This window comes from Arachis ipaensis, chromosome B6 (assembly GCF_059453495.1).
Source record: "Arachis ipaensis isolate K30076 ecotype BB chromosome B6, ASM5945349v1, whole genome shotgun sequence".
Classification (NCBI taxonomy): Eukaryota; Viridiplantae; Streptophyta; class Magnoliopsida; order Fabales; family Fabaceae; genus Arachis; species Arachis ipaensis.
In genome coordinates, this window is record NC_142441.1 from 94,216,536 (window position 1) to 94,232,009 (window position 15,474).

Sequence of the window (15,474 nt, forward strand, 5' to 3'; positions counted from 1 at the left end):
CTCACTCATGTTGGAATAGGATCCATTGATCCTTTTGCGTCAGTCACTACGCCCAGCACTCGTGAGTTTGAAGCTCGTCACAGTCATCCCATCCTAGATCCTACTCGAAATACCACAGACAAGGTTTAGACTTTCCGGATCTCAGGAATGGCCGCCAATAGTCCTAGCCTATACCACGAAGACTCTGATCATGAACCAAGAGGCTAAGAGATACACACTCAATCTAAGGTAGAACGGAAGTAGTTGTCAGGCACGCGTTCATAGGTTGAGAATGGTGATGAGTGTCACAGATCATCACATTCATCACGGTTAAGTACAAGCGAGTGTCTTAGAATAGAAACAAATGTGATTGAATATAAAACAGAAGTAATTGCATTAATTCATCGAGACACAACAGAGCTCCTCACCCCCAATCATGGAGTTTAGAGACTCATGTCGTAGAGATACAATGTAAAACGTGAAAATGTCATAAGGTACAAAATAAATCTCTAAAGGTTGTTTAAATACTAAACTAGTAACCTAGGTTTACAGAAAATGAGTAAACTATGATAGATAGTGCAGAAATCTACTTCCGGGGCCCACTTGGTGTGTGTTGGGGCTGAGACTTGAGCTTTACACGTGCCTAGGCTATTTCTGGAGTTAAACGCCAGGTTGTAACCTGTTTCGGGCGTTTAACTCCAACTTGTAACCTGTTTCTAGCGTTTAACGCCAGAATAGGGCAGAGAACTGGCGTTGAACACCAGTTTGCGTCATCTAAACCGAAAAAAAAGTATGGACTATTATATATTCCTGGAAAACCCTGGATGTCCACTTTCCAAAGTAATTGAGAGCGCGCCATTTGGACTTCTGTAGCTCCAGAAAATCAACTTCGAGTGTAGGGAGGACAGAATCCAACAGCATCTGTAGTCCTTTTTCAGCCTCTAAATCAGATTTTTGCTCAGGTCCCTCAATTTCAGCCAGAAAATACCTGAAATCACAGAAAAACATACAAACTCATAGTAAAGTCCAGAAATGTGATTTTTATTTAAAAACTAATAAAAATATACTAAAAACTAATCAAATCATACTAAAAACTATGTAAAAACAATGCCAAAAAGCGTATAAATTATCCGCTCATCACAACACCAAACTTAAATTGTTGCTTGTCCCCAAGCAACTGAAAATCAAATAGGATAAAAAGAAGAGAATATACTATAAACTCCAAATATCAATGCAACTTAGCTCCAATTAAATGAGCGGGACTAGTAGCTTTTTGACTCTAAACAGTTTTGGCATCTCACTTCATCCTTTGAAGTTCAGAATGATTGGCATCTATAGGAACTCAGAATTCAGATAGTGTTATTGATTCTCTTAGTTCAGTATGTTGATTCTTGAACACAGCTACTTTATGAGTCTTGGCCATGGCCCTAAGCACTTTGTTTTTCAGTATTACCACCGGATACATAAATGCCATAGACACATAACTGGGTGAACCTTTTCAAATTATGACTCAGCTTTGCTAGAGTCCCCAATTAGAGGTGTCCAAGGTTCTTAAGCACACTCTTCTTTTTGCTTTGGACCTCGACTTTAACTGCTCAGTCTCAAGTTTTCACTTGACACCTTCACGCCACAAGCACATGGTTAGGGACAGCTTGGTTTAGCCGCTTAGGCTAGGATTTTATTCCTTTAGGCCCTCCTATCCACTGATGCTCAAAGCCTTGGATCCTTTTTGCCCTTGCCTTTTGGTTTTAAGGGTTATTGGCTTTTTTCTCTTGCCTTTTGGTTTAAAGAGCTTTTGGCTTTTTTTGCTTGCTTTTTCTTTTTCACTTTTTTTTCTTTTTTTTTTTTTTTGCTATTTTTCTTTTCTGCAAGCTTTGTTCTTCACTGCTTTTTCTTGCTTCAAGAATCAATTTTATGATTTTTCAGATTATCAAATAACATGTCTCATTTTCATCATTCTTTCAAGAGCCAACATATTTAACATTCATCAACAACAAATTCAAAAGACATATGCACTGTTCAAGCATTCATTCAGAAAACAAAAAGTATTGTCACCACATCAAAATAATTAAACTAATTTCAAGGATGAATTTGAAATCATGTACTTCTTGTTCTTTTGTTTTTAGAACATTTTTTTATTTAAGAAAGGTGATTGATTCATAAGACATTCATAACTTTAAGGCATAGACTATAATCTTTATTTATTATTTAATGGAAATAATATAAATTAGGCATAAAAGCAGACACTTAGCATTAAAAGAAAAGAAACTAAAGACATAAAGACAATTGACTCTAATTTTAATACTTATATACTCTTAAAATAGATAAAAGGTTATCACAGAGTTAGGACTCAAAAACCTTTGCTTTGGGAGGTAGATGCCTCTTTAGTCTGTGGGGTGCTTGGCCCTTCAAGAGATAGCTTCTGGCGCCTCAGTTCTTTCAGTTCATGCCCCTGTTCTTCTTGTTCCCTAAACAGTTTGCAGAGAATGCTGTTTTGATTTTGCTGTTCTTCCTTCAGTTGATCCATAGCTTCTTGTAACTTGGTGATAGATGCTTCTAGGCACCCCCAGTATTCAAATTGAGGAATTTCCGGGAAGAACTCCTGTGCTCTCCTCTTGATGGAGTCGTCCTGCACTTGTCCTTCCATTGACTTTTTGGTGATTGGTTGCTCAACTGAAATATACTCATCTACTCCTATTTTTACTCCAGCATCTTTACATAACAGGGAGATCAAGCTTAGATAAGCCAATTTGGCATCTTTGGAGTTCTTGTTTGCAATTTTGTAAAGCTCACAAGAAATCAGTTGATGAACTTCCACTTCTTTTTCCAGCATAATGCAATGAATCATCACTGCTCTTTTGATGGTGACTTCAGAGCGGTTGCTAATGGGCAGTATAGAGCGCCCAATGAAGTCCAGCCAGCCTCTGGCGACTGGTTGGAGATCTCCTCTTTTGAGTTGGTTTGGGACACCCTTTGTGTTGGTTGTCCATTTGGCTCCAAGGAGGCATATGTCCTCTAGGATTTTGTCCAAGCTCTGATTTGGTCTCATCATTCTTCTATTAAAGGAGTCTGGGTCATCTTGCAGTTGAGGTAGCTTAAAGATCTCCCTTATTTTGTCAGGGTGGGTGTGAACGATCTTCCCTCTGACCAGAGTTCGATAGTTATAGAATGCAGTTCCAGCTATTCTCTGCCTGTCTGTCTGCCACAGATTAGAGTAGAATTTCTGAACCATGTTTCTTCCCACCTTTATTTCAAGATTAGCTAGGATTTCCCAGCTCCTGTTTCGAATTTGCTCTTGGATCTCTGGATATTCGTCTTCTTTCAGATCGAATTTAACTTCCAGGATCACTGACCTTAGACCCATTATTTTGTAGTAATGGTCTGAATGTTCTTTGGTTAAGAACTTTCCTTGATTCTAAAGTGGTTTTGGAATATTCTCTTTCTTGCCTCTTGAGGTGGTTTGATTTCCCTTAGGAGCCATGATCTTGATGGGTATTGGCTTAGTGATCACAGATAAACACACCAAACTTAGAGGTTTACTTGTCCCCAACCAAAAGAAAGGAAAGGAGAGGGATAGAGGGAGAACCAAGTTCGAATTGTGGAAGAGAGGAGGAGGCCGAACGAGGATTTAAAGGGAAGGGGGTGGGTTTTCGAAAAAATTTTAAAAGATATGATGGAAAATGTGATTTGGAAAAGATAAGTATGATAGGAAAATATGTACTTTAAAATTGAAAAGATATGAAAGATATTTGAAAAAGATAGATTTTTTCTAAAAATATTGTGAAGATTTGAAAAAGATATTGTTGAGTTTGAAAAAAAATTTGAAGAAGATAGATTTGTTTTGAAAAAGATTTGAGAAGAGGTTGAAGAAGAATTGAAAAAGATTTAATTTTAGGATTAAGATATTTTTAAAAAAAATTGGAAAAAATTTGAAAAATAAAAGTATGGGAACATGTTTATGCAAGAAAAATGGATGGAGATATGAAATTTTGAAAAAAAATCAAGTTGGGAACAAAAACTTCCTCCCCTCCACAATCCTGGCATTAAACGGCCAACTGCTGCTTGTTTTGGGCATTTAACGCCCATCTGTAGCCTGTTTTGGGCGTTTAACGCCCCGCTGTTGCTTCTGGCTGGCGTTAAACGCCAGAAATCTTTCGTCACTGGGTGTTTTTCTGAACGCCCAAGATGCTGCAGGTATGGCATTAAACGCCCAGAATGGTGACTATTCTGGCGTTTAACGCCCAAAAAGGTATCATTACTGGTGTTAAACGCCCAGTAGATGCTTCTTTTGGGCGTTTAACGCCCAAATATACCTCTTACTGGCATTTTCTTGCCAGTGAGCTCTTTCTCCCTGTTTTGTATTCTAAATCCTTCTGTAACCCTGTGAACTTATGCAATTGATTCTTTACCTTGAAAATTATTTATATTAAACTTTTATAATTAAAAATAAATAATTAAATAAATAAAATGAAAAGCTTTGCTAATGGCTGGGTTGCCTCCCAGCAAGCGCTTCTTTATTGTCTTTAGCTGGACCTTGCTGAGCTTTTAATCTAGCCTCAGCCTTGAGCACTCTTGCTCAACATTGTCTTCAAGATAATGCTTGATTCTCTGTCTATTAACAATGAACTTCTTATTAGAATCAATGTCTTTAAGCTCCACATAGCCATATGGTGACACACTTGTAATCACATATGGTCCCCTCCACCAGGATTTCAGTTTCCCGGGGAATAGCCTGAGCCTAGAGTTAAACAGTAGAACCTTCTGTCCTGGTTCAAAGACTCTAGATGATAGCTTTCTGTCATGCCATCTTTTTGCTTTCTCTTTGTAAAGCTTGGTATTTTCGAAAGCAGTGAGTCTTAATTCCTCTAGCTCATTTAGCTGGAGCAATCTTTTTTCCCCAGCTAATCTGGCATCATAGTTTAGGAATCTGATTGCCTAGTAGGCCTTATGTTCCAGTTCCACGGGTAGATGACAGGCCTTACCATACACAAACTGGTATGGAGAGGTCCCTATAGGAGTCTTGAATGCTGTTCTGTAAGCCCACAGAGCATCATCTAAGTTTCTCGCCTAATCCTGTCTACAGGTACTTACAGTCCGTTCCAGGATTCTTTTTAGTTTTCTATTAGAGACTTCAGCTTGCCCGTTTGTCTGTAGATGATATGGAGTTGCCACCTTGTGGCTAATTCCGTACCGGACCATAGCAGAGTAAAGCTGGTGTGAAGAAGAGAGAGAGTGAGTTGAGGTTGGTGGGGATCCTGTGGGGTCCACAGATCCTGAGGTGTCAAGGATTTCTCATCCCTGCACCAATTAGGCTTGCAAAATGCCCTTTGCTGCCAATCCTGGCGTTAAACGCCAGGTTGCTGCCCATTTCTGGCGTTTAATGCCAGCTTCTTGCCCTTTTCTGGCATTAAACGTCAGTCTGGTGCCCATTTCTGGCGTTAAACGCCCAGAATGGTACCAGACTGGGCGTTAACGCCCATTCTGCTGCCCTTATTGGCGTTTAAATGCCAGTAGGCTTCTCCTCCAGGGTGTGCTATTTTTCATTCTGTTTTTCAGTTTGTTTTTGCTTTTTCAATTATTTTTGTGGCTTCACATGATCATCAACCTACAAAAAACATAAAATAACAATGGAAAATAGAAATTTAACATAGATAAGTAAAATTGGGTTGCCTCCCAACAAGCACTTCTTTAATGTCAGTAGCTTGACAGTGAGCTCTCATAGAGCCTCACAGATACTCAGAGCATGATGATGGCCTCTTAACACCAAACTTAGAGTTTGGTTGTGGCCTCCCAACACCAAACTTAGAGTTTGAATGTGGGGGTTTTGTTTGACTGTGTATTGAGAGAAGCTTTTCATGCTTCTTCTCCATGGTTACAGAGGGAGATCCTTGAGCTTTAAATACAAGGGAGTTGTCATTCACTTGAAGGACCAATTCTCCTCTGTCAACATCAATCACAGCTTTGGCTGTGGCTAGGAAGGGTCTGTCAAGGATGATGGATTCATCCATACACTTCCCAGTATCTAGGATTATAAAATCAGCAGGGATATAGTGGTCTTCAACCTTTACCAAGACATCCTCTACAAGTCTATAAGCCTGTTTCCTTGACTTGTCTGCCATCTCTAGTGAGATTCTTGCAGCTTGTACCTCAAGGATCCCTAGCTTCTCCATTACAGAGAGAGGCATGAGGTTTATACTTGACCCTAGGTCACACAAAGTCTTCTCAAAGGTCATGGTACCTATGGTACAACGTATTGAGAACTTTCCAGGATCTTGTCTCTTCAGAGGTAATTTCTGCCTAGTCAAGTCATCCAGTTCTTTGGTGAGCAAGGGGGGTTCATCCTCCCAAGTCTCATTACCAAATAGCTTGGAATTTAGCTTCATGAATGCTCCAAGGTACTTAGCAACTTGTTCTTCAGTAACATCTTCATCCTCTTCAGAGGAAGAATACTCATCAGAGCTCATGAATGGCAAAAGTGAATTCAATGGAATCTCTATGGTCTCAGTGTGAGCCTCAGATTCCTATGGTTCCTCATTAGGGAACTCCTTGGAGGCCAGTGGACGTCCATTGAGGTCTTCCTCAGTGGAGATCACTGCCTCTTCTTCCTCTCCAGGTTCGGCCGTGTGGGTTATGTTGATGGCCTTGCACTCTCCTTTTGGATTCTCTTCTGTATTGCTTGGAAGAGTACTAGGAGGGAGTTCAGTAACTTTCTTACTCAGCTGACCCACTTGTGCCTCCAAATTTCTAATGGAGGACCTTGTTTCAGTCATGAAACTTTGAGTGGTTTTAATTAAATCAGAGACTACAGTTGCTAATTCAGAGTGGTTCTGCTTGGAATTCTCTGTTTATTGCTGAGAAGATGATGAAAAAGGTTTGCTATTGCTAAACCTATTTCTTCCACCATTATTGTTGTTGAAGCCTTGTTGAGGCCTCTGTTGATCCTTCCATTAGAGGTTTGGATGATTTCTCCATGAAGAATTATAGGTGTTTCCATAGGATTCTCCCATGTAATTCACCTCTTCCATTGCTGGGTTCTCAGGATCATAAGCTTCTTCTTCAGATGAAGTTTCTTTGGTACTGACTGTTGCTGCTTGCATTCCAGACAGACTTTGAGAAATCATATTGACTTGCTGAGTCAATATTTTGTTCTGAGCCAATATGGCATTCAGAGTATCAATCTCAAGAACTCCTTTCTTCTGATTTGTTCCATTATTCACAGGATTCCTTTCAGAGGTGTACATGAATTGGTTATTTGCAACCATTTCAATGAGTTCCTGAGCTTCTGCAGGTGTCTTCTTCAGATGAAGAGATCCTCCAGCAGAGCTGTCCAATGACATCTTGGATAGTTCAGAGAGACCATCATAGAAGATACCTATGATACTCCATTCTGAAAGCATGTCAGAAGGACACCTTCTGATCAATTGCTTGTATCTTTCCCAAGCTTCATAGAGGGATTCACCTTCCTTCTGTCTGAAGGTTTGGACTTCCACTCTAAACTTGCTCAATTTTTGAGGTGGAAAGAACTTTACCAAGAAGGCATTGACTAGCTTTTCCCAAGAGTTCAGGATTTCTTTAGGTTGTGAATCCAACCATGTTCTAGCTCTGTCTCTTACAGCAAAGGGAAAGAGCATAAGCTTGTAGACCTCGGGATCAACCCCATTGGTCTTGACAGTGTCACAGATTTACAAGAATTCAGCTAAGAACGGATGAGGATCTTCCAATGGAAGTCCATGAAACTTGCAATTCTGTTGCATCAGAGAAACTAATTGAGGCTTAAGCTCAAAGTTGTTTGCTCCAATGGCAGGGACTGAGATGCTTCTCCCATAGAAGTCGGGAGTGGGTGCAGTAAAGTCACCAAGCACCTTCCTTGCATTGTTGGCATTGTTGTTATTTTCGGCTGCCATGGCTTCTTCTTGTTTGAAAGTTTCTGTTAGGTCCTCTATAGAGAGTTGTACTTTAGCTTTTTTGAGCTTTCTCTTCAAGGTCTTTTCAGGTTCAAGATCAGCTTCAACAAGAATGCCCTTATCCTTGCTCCTGCTCATATGAAAAGAGAGGAGAAGAAAATATGGAATTCTCTATGTCACAGTATAGAGATTTCTTGAGGTGTCAAAGGAAAATAAAAATAGAAGAATGAGGTAGAGAAGAGAGAATTCGAACTTATCAAGAGGGATAGAGTTCGATTGCTGATAATGGAGAAGTGTTAGTCCTTTAAATAAAAGGATTTGGGAAGAGGGGAAGAATTTTCGAAATTAAAGTAAAAAAATTTGAAATAATTAAAAGAAATTTTAAAAATTTGGTAAATGATTTTCGAAAACTAAGATTGGGAAAGAAATTAAGTGATTTTTGGAAAAGATTTTGAAATTAGAAATCAAAAAGATATGATTGAAAATTAATTTTGAAAAAGATGTGATTGAAAAGATATGATTGAGAACCAAATTAAAAAGAGAAATTTTTAAAATTAAAGTTGATTATTTGACTAACAGGAAATTAAAAGATATGATTCTAGAATTAAAATTTGATCCTTTCTTAATAGGCAAGTAACAACTTGAAAATTTTGAGTTAAATCATTAATTGTAACAAGGATTTTCAAAAATAATAATAATTTAAAAAAATGGAAAGAAATTGATTTTGAAAAGATATGATTGAAGAGATATGATTTGAAAAAGAATTGATTTTGAAAAATTATGAATATTTGAAAAAGATTTGAATTAAAAACAAAATCTTCCCTCTAGTGTCCTCCTGGCGTTAAACGCCCAGAATGGCATCCATTCTGGCGTTTAACGCCCAAAATGCTACCTTTTTGGGCGTTTAATGCCCAGCCAGGTACCCTGGCTGGCGTTTAAACGCCAGTTTTCCTTCCTCACTGGGCGTTTTGAACGCCCAGCTTTTTCTCTGTAATTCCTGTACTGCATGTTCTGAATCTTCAATTCTCTGTTTTATTGACTTGAAAAGACATGGTTGGAAAACTAAGATTAAACAAATAATGCATGTAGGACACCAAACTTAGAAGTTTGTATACTAAGGACTATAACAATTTGAAAATGCATATGAGAAACAACAAAAGACACAAAACAAGAGAATTTAAAGATCAGAGCAAGGAAATCATCAAGAACAACTTGAAGATCAATGAAGAACATAATGCATGTAATTTTCGAAAATTAGAAGAATGCAATTGACACCAAACTTAAGATTAGACACTAGACTCAAACAAGAAACATAAAATATTTTTTATTTTAAGATTTTATAAATTTTTTTTGTAATTTTTTCGAAAATTAAGTGGAAAAAGAGAAAAAAAAGGACTTCAAAATTCTTAATGAGAATTCCAGAAATCATGCAATGTTAGTCTAAAACTCCGGTCCAGGAATTAGACATGGCTTACTAGCCAGCCAAGCTTTCAGTGAAAGCTTCGGTCCAAAACACTAGACATGGCCAATGGCCAGCCAAGCTTTAGCAGATCATTATGTTCAACAGCAAGATTGATAGAAATCAACAAGCCCTTATGATGATAAGTTGAAACCTCGGTCCAAAAGATTAGACATGGCTTCACAGCCAGCCAGACTTCAATAGATCATCATGAAACTTTAGAATTCATTCTTAAAAACTCTGAAGAACAGAATAGAAAATTTTTTTTTGTATTTTTTTGAAAATTTTTTCGAAAATAAAAAGTAAAAAGCTTAAACATAAAATAAAATTACCTAATCTAAGCAACAAGATGAACCGTCAGTTGTCCAAACTCGAACAATCCCCGGCAACGGCGCCAAAAACTTGGTGCACGAAATTGTGATCATCAATGGCGCCAACAACTTGGTACGCACAATTGTAATCTCAACCCTTTATCACAACTCTGCACAACTAACCAGCAAGTGCACTGGGTTGTCCAAGTAATAGACCTTATGTGAGTAAGGGTCGATCCCACGGAGATTGTCGTCTTGAAGCAAGCTATGGTCATCTTTTAAATCTCAGTCAGGTGGATTCAAATGGTTATGGAGAATTGATAATCAAAATATGATTAAAACATAAAATAAAGATAGAGATACTTATGCAATTCATTGGTAGGAATTTCAGATAAATGTATGGAGATGCTTTGTTCCTTCTGAACCTCTGCTTTCCTATTGCCTTCTTCCAACATTCATACTCCTTTCCATGGCAAGCTGTATGTTGGGTTTCACCATTGTCAATGGCTACCTCCCGTCCTCTCAGTGAAAATGTTCCAAATGCGCTGTCACCGCACGGCTACTCAGCTGTTGGTTCTCGATCATGTTGGAATAGGATCCATCGATCCTTTTGCGTCTGTCACTACGCCCAACACTCGCGAGTTTGAAGCTTGTTACAGTCATCCCTTCCCAGATCCTACTCGAAATACCACAGACAAGGTTTAGACTTTCCATATCTCAGGAATGGCCGCCAATTGATTCTAGCCTATACCACGAAGATTCTAATCTTAGATTAGAAACCCAAGAGATACTCATTCAAGCTTGTTTGCATGTAGAATGGAAGTGGTTGTCAGGCATGCGTTCATAGGTGAGAATGGTGATGAGTGTCACGGATCATCACATTCATCATGTTGGAGAATGAATGGATATCTTAGAACAGAAATAGGCTTGAGTTGAATAGAAAAACAATAGTACTTTGCATTAATTCATGAGGAACAGCAGAGCTCCACACCTTAATCTATGGTGTGTAGAAAATCCACCGTTGAAAATACAAAAGTGATAATGGTGATCATTGGCTTCGGCCCCAGAGAGGGAACCAGAAGAACCAAGATCAAAAGTATGATCAAGTGTGTCTAAAGTCTCCAAATACAATAACAAAAGGTCCTATTTATAGAAAACTAGTAATCTAGGGTTTACAGAAATGAGTAAATGATGCAGAATCCACTTCCGGGCCCACTTGGTGTGTGCTTGGGCTGAGTATTGAAGCTTTCATGTGTAGAGGCTTTTCTTGGAGTTAAACGCCAGATTTTGTGCCAGTTTGGGCATTTAACTCCAGCTTTTATGCTAGTTCTGGCGTTTTGACGCCAGAATTTCTATGCTGACTTGAAATGCCAGTTTGGGCCATCAAATCTCAAGCAAAGTATAGACTATTATATATTTCTAGAAATCCCAGGATGTCTACTTTCCAACGCAATTGAGAGCGCGCCAATTGGGCTTCTGTAACTCCCGAAAATCCACTTTGAGTGCAGGGAGGTCAGAATCCAACAGCATCTGCAGTCCTTTTTCAGCCTCTGAATCAGATTTTTGCTCAAGTCCCTCAATTTCAGCCAGAAAATACCTGAAATCACAGAAAAACACACAAACTCATAGTAAAGTCCATAAATATGATTTTTATTTTAGAAACTAATAAAAACATAATAAAAACTAACTAAAATATACTAAAAATATACTAAAAACAATGCCAAAAAGCGTATAAATTATCCGCTCATCAATGGCCTTAGAGGCTTACTTGAGAGATAAGTTGTATAAGTTGTTTTACCTCCAAAACTCTGCATTTTACTATTTGTAACTAGTCGGCTTAAACTCCGCAAGCTAGGCTAGTTCTCTATGAATAATATATTCTTATATCCATATATGTTCTATTTTCTTGCATCTATATCTCGTATCATATGCGTTAGCTTCGTGTGAATGTTTTGCACTTTTTTAATTCTGTCTTTGAGCTTAATCCTTCATCGGGCTTCTAGAATATATTATTTTCTTCTATATATAAATATGTATAAGCCTTAGAATTGTCATGACCCTTGATTAACCTTTGCTTTACGAATAGAGTTAAGGCATAGGGTAATTAGGGTGTTACATTACTCAACTCCTTCATGAACTTGGAATAAAGAGGCATTTACTCAAAGGCCTCTGCAAATGAAATGTTGATTTCAAATTTCTTAAAGATTTCTAAAAATTAGGAAAATTACTTGTCCTTAGATGCTTTCTGAAGTCTCTGAGGGTATGGCATTTTAGCCTTGTACTCTAGAGCCTTAGGTAAAGGGTTATCTAGATGCCTTATGGGGGAATTCTTTGAGTTTTTATTGGCATCCAGCACCCTTCATGATGGGCGTTCAGCGCCCTCCCTGGTGCTCCCTGCTGGGCGTTCAACGCCCTCCCTAGCACTATTTGTTTCTGCAATTTTCCTCTCTCATGTCTCTTTTTCAACTAGCTCCTCACTACTGTTAGGTTGAGTGACTACAGTCTTGCCACTTCTCAACCGAACAACCTAGTACTCTTCCCTGGAATTTGAAACTATGTCGCTGGGTTTCTCTGGTGTTTTCTTGTGCACTTGATCCATTCGCATCTCTAAATTTCAGAGTGAAGCTCTAATTTCTTGCATAAAGTTGTGTTGGCTCTTAATGAGTTTTGCAATCATGGATGCCAAGTCAGGGCCATTCTGGGGTTGAGGAGGTTGAAAATAAAGATTGTTAAATTGATTCTGATTGACCCTGCCCTGAAAATTGTTGGCATGAAGTGGTTGTTGCTTCTGAGGTTGCTCTCCCCACCCAAAGTCTGAGGATAAGTGGAATCATTAAGAATTTTGGAGGAATTTTCCATGTAATTGACTTGCTCAGGCATGTACTAGCTATAACTGCATATCTTACCTTGAGGGAATCCACCACTCATATCATAAGGAGTATCTGGGGGAACATGTTGAACATTAGCAACTGAACTTTGCATCTCATTCAAATGTTGAGTAATGAGGCTCATTTGTTGAGATAAGAGCTTGTTTTGAGAAAGAAGTGTGTCTACAACATCCACCTCCATGACTCCTTTCTTCATTGAAGTCCTCTTAGAAGAGTATAAGTACTGGTTATTGGCAACCATCTCAATAAGCTCATTAGCCTCTTCAGGCATCTTCTTCATGTGCAAATAACCATCTGCAGAACTGTCCAGAGACATCTTGGCTATATCAGAGAGTCCTTCATAGGAAATATACACCCTGATCCAGTCTGAGAACATGTCAGAGGGATATTTTCTAAGCATCAGCTTGTACCTCTCCCAGGCTTCATAGAGGGACTCATTTTCTCCTTACATGAAGGTCTGAACATCTGTCCTTAGCTTGGTCAACCTTTGAGGAGGGAAGAACTTTCTCAAAAACTTGTTAACCACCTTATCACAAGTGTCCAGCCTTTCCTTGGGTTGTGCATCAAGCCATTGCTTTGCTCTGTCCCTCACAGTAAAGGGGAAGAGCATGAGCTTATAGACAATAGGATTCACTCCACTAGTATTCATGGTGTCACAAATCTGTATGAAGTTGGAAATGAAAAGACTGGAATCTTCCTGAAGGATCCTGTGAAACTGGCAGTTTTGTTACACCAGAGTAATCAGCTATGGCTTTAGCTCAAAATCATTTTCTCCAATAGAGGGTACAACAATACTTTTCCCATAGAAATCAGGGGTGGGAGCAGTGTATGAGCCCAAGGTCCTTCTAGGTTGTCCATTTCCATGTAGATCCATGATGAACGTCCTCCTATTTCTGCACACACAAACAGAAAACAAAGCAAAGTAGGAGTCTCTATGTCAGAGTACAGAGAACTCCTAGTGAGATATCCTACGTAAAAAGATAAAATAAAATAAAGCAATTAAATAAACTAAAAAGGAAAATAAACTTAGAAGTTTGAAAACTACACAAGGAAGATTACTAGGATTTTTGAAAATTGTAGAAAATGAAAATTACTAAGGGGATACCAAAATTAATTTTAGAAATTAATGAAAAATAAATAAGACCTAATTCTAAAGTTAAAAGAGAAATAAACAAATAAAACTAAGAAACATACCTAATCTAAGCAACCAGAAAACTGGTAGTTGTCAATTACCGTCAGTCCCCGGCAACGATGCCAAAAACTTGGTGCAGATTTTTGAATACCCACAAACTAACCGGCAAGTGCACCGGATCGTCCAAGTGATACATCAGGTAAGTGAGGGTCGATCCCATGAGGACTGAGGAACTGAGCAATAATGGTCAGCTGATTGGCTTATTCAGGCAGACAGAAAAGTTGATTTGGTGGGTTTTAAAATGCATTAAATAGTAGAACAAGAATAAAGGAAGCAAATAATGAGTTTGGTGTGAAAACATTAAGAGAAAACAATTAAGGTATCAAAGATGTTTGCTTTTTTCGAATTACATTTTCTTGCCAACTATTTTCACAATGCAAGATTCATTCCATGGAAAACTGTAATTGACTAAACCCTAATGTCTTAGTGATTTAGTCTCCTCTAACCTTCATCAACCACCACTATTGTGGTCACTTGATTCCGATTAGAGGGTTAAGTTCAAAACTAGTTTATGACCACAAAAATCCTAATTGCCCAAAGCTAACAGGATTATATGTTACATATCCCAATAAGTTTATGTAATTTGCGATTTAGGAGGAATTTACTTTCAAGTTATTGTTCAAGCGAGATAACTCTTTCAAGAATAACAAGAATGCATATAAAAAAATGGGTCATACTTTCGTTCCATGCAGATTCATAGAATAAAGTACGAAAGTAATCCTTGAAACTGAATCAATACATTAATCAAAATAGAAAAGCAATAGTCTTAATCCATAGAAAATAAATAGAGCTCTTAACCTTAACCAAAGAGGTTTAGTGGCTCATGACTTATAGAGAAAAACTAGGGTTTTGAAAAGTATGCCAAAAACAAAAAGGGTTCGAATCCTCTAAAATAGAGAATCTTTTTCTTTCATATCTAACCTAATTTGATGTGCAAATAAAATAAAATATTAAATTCTAAAACATAAAGATACTGTTTTTAAATAAAAATTACAAAAAAAAAAAAAAAGATAACAACTAAAACTTAAATCTACTAAAGATGATCCAAGAGGGTGGATTCGGGTTGGGCTTGCTAGCGCTAAATGCCTTGAAGTTTAGCACCCAAAGGGGGAAGGTCTAGCTCTATTCTTTTTTGCTCCAAACTCTGTCAGATTGCTTCGAATTTTACCTGAAATTATAAAAATACTAAAACAATTCAAAGTAACATCCAAAGAGGATTTTTGAACTAAAATATAATAAAACTTAATAATTACTAACTGAAAATGACCAGAAAACAAGTAGAAAAAGGGTACAAGATGCTCACGCATTAGGAGGACAGCCGAGGGGAGGATCTTCAGATCCCTCACGTGTCTCTCTTCTTCTTCTTTTCATTTGCTTCATTTTTCAATTCACTATGACTCATCAATTTCTCTGTCAAAGGATTAGGAGCTCTATTTATGTTTCTATGAATTATTAATCTAATTTTTCTTCTATTTTAAAGTATTGCATTGATCTATTTTATGATTGAGTGTTTCATTTTTCATCCCTAAAGGATTAGTAGTGTCAACAGGCATGCTAATTCCGTTTTGAATTTGTTTATTGCTTCGACAGAACTAATATCCGAATTATGTTTGAAAACTCTTTCACATAACTTTTTGAATCGACTAGACATAGTGGATTTTAAAGTGTTCGATACGATACATGATTTTCAATCACCCTATTTTAAATACGTGACATATAATTCGGATTAGGACAACTTTTG

The 15,474-nt window shown here is 37.8% G+C and overlaps 1 non-coding gene across 1 annotated transcript; it reads left to right on the forward strand.

Moving 5' to 3' along the window:
• Window positions 1-7,374: 7,374 nt before the first annotated feature.
• On the forward strand, window positions 7,375-7,478 carry LOC148561832 (small nucleolar RNA R71). Its single transcript, XR_015887778.1, has one exon. It is a non-coding gene; the product is annotated as a small nucleolar RNA R71 (small nucleolar RNA).
• Window positions 7,479-15,474: the final 7,996 nt, after the last annotated feature.